Source organism: Sminthopsis crassicaudata, chromosome 3, assembly GCF_048593235.1.
Source record: "Sminthopsis crassicaudata isolate SCR6 chromosome 3, ASM4859323v1, whole genome shotgun sequence".
Taxonomy (NCBI): domain Eukaryota; kingdom Metazoa; phylum Chordata; class Mammalia; order Dasyuromorphia; family Dasyuridae; genus Sminthopsis; species Sminthopsis crassicaudata.
Genome location: NC_133619.1, coordinates 326,978,425 through 326,984,424, shown reverse-complemented (window position 1 = coordinate 326,984,424; position 6,000 = coordinate 326,978,425). Strand labels below are relative to the sequence as shown.

General features: G+C 43.5%; 1 protein-coding gene across 1 annotated transcript in view; it reads left to right on the top strand.

The window, feature by feature from the left end:
• The first annotated feature begins 2,471 nt into the window (after positions 1 to 2,471).
• The window catches only part of TMEM39A (transmembrane protein 39A), a 30,573-nt gene continuing 27,044 nt past the window's right edge, over positions 2,472 to 6,000 (top strand). The window contains exon 1 of the mRNA XM_074301308.1: positions 2,472 to 2,757. The gene's annotated coding sequence lies outside the window, so the exon portion shown is untranslated. The remainder of the gene's footprint in view (positions 2,758 to 6,000) is intronic.

Below are 6,000 nucleotides of genomic sequence, written 5' to 3'. Positions count from 1 at the left end.
AAACCAAACACATTACTAACATTAAATTGAAAGTAAGGTTCAGGTTATGTAGGTTTCCACCAGTCTGTTTACCCCATGCCTCAGAAACTAAGGAGAGAATAAATACTCCCTTGATTTCCAGTGGTGACCCCTTAAAAAGTAAAAACACATGACAACACACTACCTGATATTAACTGAATTTTCCAAAGCCATTGATACAGCAACATTTCATCAGAAAATTAAGGTGACCCAGCCCTCTGCAGATGTGAAAGCGATTCATTTCTAACTCAGTTATATCCAAATATGTCCTAGATACAGTTGGGAGAGAGGTTTGAAATAGGTGAGAAAGAACAGTAAGCAATGAGAGTTAATTTATGAAGGACCAGAGTTAGAGGAATAGGTTGTATGCACAATGGATGAAATCAAAGGCCAGGTTGTTAAGCACAATCCACAATGGCCAGAGAGAGAGAGATATCTGTGTATCAAGGTAAGGTAGTCAGCAACAAGTTAACAGTCCAAGGGAGCAGACAATTAACAGTCCAAGGCCAAAGCAAGGGTCAGAAAAACTGGATAATGGCCAAAGGAAGTGCCTGAAGTTAAACAAATAATTCTTATAGTTTTTCAGTCTCAATGAGGTGGGCACCCCCCTGATCTTCTGGATCAGTTGGTCCCTGCTCACCTCCACTACCTCCTGATTGGGAAGTAGCTGTTTCTGGACGACCAGGAACAGTCTGTTCTATTTCCCATCGGTTTGCTGTCCTTCTTCCAATTCTCTCTGCAAATTCTCTTTGGAAACTATATTTTGGCTGGCTTTCACGCCAGCCTCTCTGATGAACTGTTCTCTCTTCGACTGCTTTTTGCTGTCTAGTTTGGCGATACTGTTCATAATCTTCAGTCATCTTCTTCCGTAGTGTTTTGCAAATGGCCTTGTATTCTGGGCCCTTATCACCCCTAGCTGCCATGTCTCTCCTCTTAGCCAGCAGATTGAGTGTTTCTTGGCTAAGGCGGTTTCTGGGCTCTTTTGGTCTCTTCATTGTGATGATTTTTTTACACCGGTTAATCTTTTGTAATAAATGCCGTTCATATTCAGAATCATAGTCTCTATTTCTGTTCATTTCCCAATTTTGAGATTCTACAGTATGTTGAAACAGTTCTTCTTCAAGCTGCTGTAATCGCACACAGTGCCTTCTTTTCATCTTCATCCTTTCTTCTAATTTGGTATTTAATTTAACCTTTGCCCGAACCAGTCGATGATATGACTGCATACAGACAACCGATTCTGAAATGACTGCCACATCTGTAACCAGTTGTTTCTTGTCTGTTAAAATGTAATCTACTTCCTCTTTTACAACTTCATCTGGCGACCATGTCCAGCGCCTTCCAACTCTCTTCATGAAAAAAGTGTTCATAATATACAAATGTGAGGCTTCTGCATATTCCACAAGTCTCTGACCTCTCTCATCTCTTGATCCAGAACCGTATCTTCCAACATACTCTTCCCCTTCCCCACCTGTGCCCACTTTTGCATTGAAGTCACCAAGTATCAAAGTATATGCCGACTCAATTTGGAGGATTTTATCCAGATCCTCGTAGAACTTGTCTACCTCCTCCTCCTCAGCTATGGATCTTGGCGCATAAGCAGCAATGATTTTCATGGTGGCATCCCGGCTGACTCTCATGGTAAGCACCGCGAGGCGAGAGGACCACGTATACCATGAAATTATATTCCGCGTGGCCTTTGGGCCCACCATGAAACCAACCCCACCGACTCCTTCGTTGCCCTCTCCAAGGAGAACCTGCCAACCATCCTTCCACTCGGATGAAACTTCTTCTTCCCGCCTGGTTTCATTTATAGCCAGGATATCAATGTGTATGTTTTTTAGTTCCTCCAGGAGCGTGTCTACCAGCTCATCAGTGGACAAGGAGCCCACGTTGAACGTCCCAACGGCCAAATCTATGTTTATATAGGGCCTCTTGGCGGCCTGGGGGGCTTTTTGCGCCTTTCCGCTTCCGCCTCGGGCCCCGTCACTGCAGGAGGGGCCGTCATAGGGAGAGGGGCCATTTTGAATTTCTGCCCGATTCATAGTTTTCGTGGCCAAAAAAAAAGAGGGGGGAGCACCCAGCAGGCTGACCTTCTGGTGACGAGCCTCTCCGCGCTCGGCTAGGCTGGGCCTCCGACGGCAGACATACAGCGTTCAGACACGTTCAGCAAGGAAGGAATAAAAAAATATATTAATAATCATAACAGACGTTTAACTAACGCCCGGGGGGGATGGGGAAAGGTATAGGGAACACCATAAGACCAGGGGCTCAACCGTCGCCGGAAACTGAGTCGGGAAGATGCACTACTGCGCAGGTGCGAAAGCACCTCGGCTAGCAAGCGCACTCGAGCCACCACGCAGGCGCGAGGAATGAGCGCTCGGGATGGCTGGAGCCCGGAGATCTCCGCCTCCCTCCAAGTGTTTAGTTTCCGGGGGCCGGAGAGGCCGGCCTTCGGGCGCGCCGCTGACGTCATCACCGCGCGCTGCCACGTCTCCTCAGCTCCGCGGCAACCGGGGCTGGTCACTGCTGACTGGACTGCAGCTGGGGTCTGGCCGCCGGGCGTCCGGAGACAGACTGGCCACCCCTTTTCGGATCTCTGTGAGGCGACGAGGGACAGCAGGCCTGGAGCGTCGCGGTCGGGGCGGGGGAGGGAACCTGTCCGCCCGCCCCGGGGACAGCCCGTGAAGCCATCACCGCCTTTTTGGGGAACCCGCCCCGCCGTCCAGGCCTCCATGCGTAAGTCCCGAGGCCGCTGGCCCATCTCCGGGTCCGGCCGCCTGTCTCGTCTTTCTCCTCTTCTCTCTCACTCGTACTGGTCAGGAAGAGGCCCCAGCTCGGCCTCCCTGCGGTCCCTTTCTCTTCTCTCCTTCTTTTCTCCCCTTTCTGCCTTGTGCAGCCCAGAACGAGAGAAGCCCCCTCACGGAGGAGGGAGCCCGAGCCCTTTAAACTCCGCTCATTCGCCTCTGGTGTGTTAGTCCATCCGGACTCCCGAGGGCCGCCACGGGAGTTAGGGAAAGTCAGCTGTGACGTTTTGGAAATCTGAGTTTCTCAGACGCTTTGTGATGATTCTGGAACCCTAAAAGCTGCAGCATAGGAAACTTGGTTTGCTCACCCTGCCCGATGGCCCGTGGAGTAGTCAGTCTGATGGGAAATTTCACTTCTCCTGTTTGTCAGTCTCTCTTTTTCTGAGCAAACTTTTTAAGGATTCAGTTTCACGGGATTGATAGGTCTGTGTGGGGAGGGGCATTGGGGATCCCAGGGGGCCGTAATGGGACTGTAGTACAACTCACATCTGAAAAAAAAAAAGCTCCCTCCACCCCTCAACATTACTGGACAAGGAATTTTCCACCCCTGCTTGCAGATCTCTCAAGGAGAGAAAACTCATTGTCCCAGTTGCACCCTGTTCCAAGTTTGGATACCTCTGCTTATTAGGAATGTTTTCTTCTTTTTCCATTCCCTTTCTAATTTTCCTAGTTAGATTTTATTATCAATACTTTTCCATACCGTAAAACAGAAGTTCTTTTTGTGCCTTAGACCCCTTTGGCAGTCTAAGTGAAGCCTGTGGACTACTTGTATATGAGTAAATAAATACGTACTTAAAATATGCATACCTGTTACATGCCTAAATTAAACAAGATTACAAAGGAAATCAATTATATAGAAAAACAATTATCAAAATATTAAAAACAACAACCCAAAGAAACTCCTGCCATGGGATTTGAATAATTTCTCCTATAATTGAATGTTTCTTTTCCTAAGCAAAAATTTTAAGGGCTTACTGTAAGAGAATCATTGGTTCTGTGCTGAAAGGGACTTGGAGACCCTAGATGCCCATAGTCTTTTTTTTTTTTTTTTTTTTTTTTTTTTTTGGGAGAAAAGTTCCTCCATTGTTAACAGTATTTTATATTTCTATGACATCTGATTTTGAAAGTACTTTCTCATCTAACATATCAGGTGATTCCCAAAGCAATCCTCTGTGAAAGATAAAGTAGATAGAACATAGAATTCTTCTTAGAGAAAACTGAATTACACTTCAGTGATTTGCCTAAAGTCTTTATTCATTTAGTAGTGAAACTAATACTAGAATCTTTTGATTCCTCATTTTAGACTCTCCAGTACATAAGTAATTCCCTGGGCAGTATACCAGCCCCTTCAGTATTTCAGTTAATTGAAAATTAAATGATAAATTTATAACATATAAGTATATATCTTGTTATGTTAAATTGAAGTTGTATTTATGTTCTTTTTAGCATTAAGCACCTACTATATGCCAGACACTATCCTGGGATTTAATACAAAAGTGAAAACAGCCCTTGTCCTCAAGTATACATTCTATCAGGATAGCTATTTGTATGTAAGGTTGAATAAAATGTATAAAAGGAAATTTGGGGAGAAGAAGGTGGAGGCAGTGAGAGAGGCATGATCAAGAGAAATGTGCTGGAAGTGATCCACAAGCTGAGTTTTGAAGAGAAATAGGGACTTTGGGAAGCAGAGGTGAAGAGTGAGTACATTCTAGGCATGGATCTTGGCTCTTTTAAAACCACAGAGCTGAGTGTTGGGAATGTTCTGTTTGAGGAACAGCAAGATAACCTGTTTGGCTGCACGATAGAATTCTTGCAAGAGACTAATGTATATAAGGTTGGAGAGATAGTTTGGACATAGATAGTCAAAGGTCTTTAAATGTCAAGCAGAGAAGTTTGTTTGATCCTAGAAGTAATAAATAGGAAGCCACTAAAGCTTATTGAGCAGAGAGATAACATGATCATTACATCTTTGCTTTAGGAAAAAGTCCTTTTGGCAGTTGTGTGTAGCAGTGATGTCAATTCAGATGAAAATGAGGGCCATTAAGCTGTACATATGAGTCTCTGTGGCTTCATATTGTTGTATTTTTAAAATACAATATTCATGCTTTATGGTATTTTTTTAAAATTTTGTTAAATATTTCCCAGTTACATTTTAATCTAGTGTGGCAGCATTTGAAAATGTTATGGAATTAGTGCTTTGGACTGCATACCTGACCTCTAGGGGGCATGGTTGATATCTCTGACATGAAGAATAGGATGAAGAAGAGAGAAACTTGAGGCAGGGAGGTCAACTTGAAAGTTATTGAAAAGTCCCAGTGAAAGATGGTAAGAGCCTGAACCAAAGTGGTGACTAGGCTAATAGAGAAAAAGATAATTAACAAGACTTAGTAATTGGTTGAATATATAGGATGAGTTTGAGCAATTAAGAATGCCTCTGAAATTGCAATCCTGAAAGACTAGAAGATTGGTGCCATTGACAAAAATAGAGAAATTGGAAATAGGGAGAAGCGGGATGAGTTGTTTTGGACTTTTGAATTGGAGATGCCTGTGAGACATTTCCAGAAGTTCACTGAGAGAGAGTCAAGGGCTGGATATGTAGATCTAAGGATTATCTCCATAAAGATTATAATTAAACCCACAGGAGGAGATGAGCTCACCAAAGAAGAGCTTGTAAAGAGAAAAGAGAACCTGTGACAAAGTTTTGAGATATACCACAGTAAGGGTCTAGGAAAAGAGATTGAGAAGTGATTATTGTTTGGAGTAGATCAAGAAGGAATGATATCATAGAAAAGAGTATGTACAAGAAGGTGTCAAATGTTGCTGAAAGGTCTGGAGGGTGAGGATTGAGAAAAGATTTTCAGATTTGGCAATTGATAGATTGATAACTTTTTCTGGAGCAATTTCAGTTGAGAGATAAGGTCAATTAGATTACAAAGGTTCCTAGGTCCCAGCAGTTTGGCCCTGAAAGGAGAGATAAAGATATAGCTTCGAGGGTAATAAACCCAAATGATAGTTGTAAAACTCTTTTTTTTTTTTTTGGAATGTGTGTTTTCTTTAAAGAATGGAAGAGACTTGAATGTGCTTGTAGGCCTCTGGGAAGAATCCAGTGAAGATTGGATCTAGTGGAGAGATGGAGAGATTGAAAATTAGAGAAAGGAAGTGGGTTATAATTGCA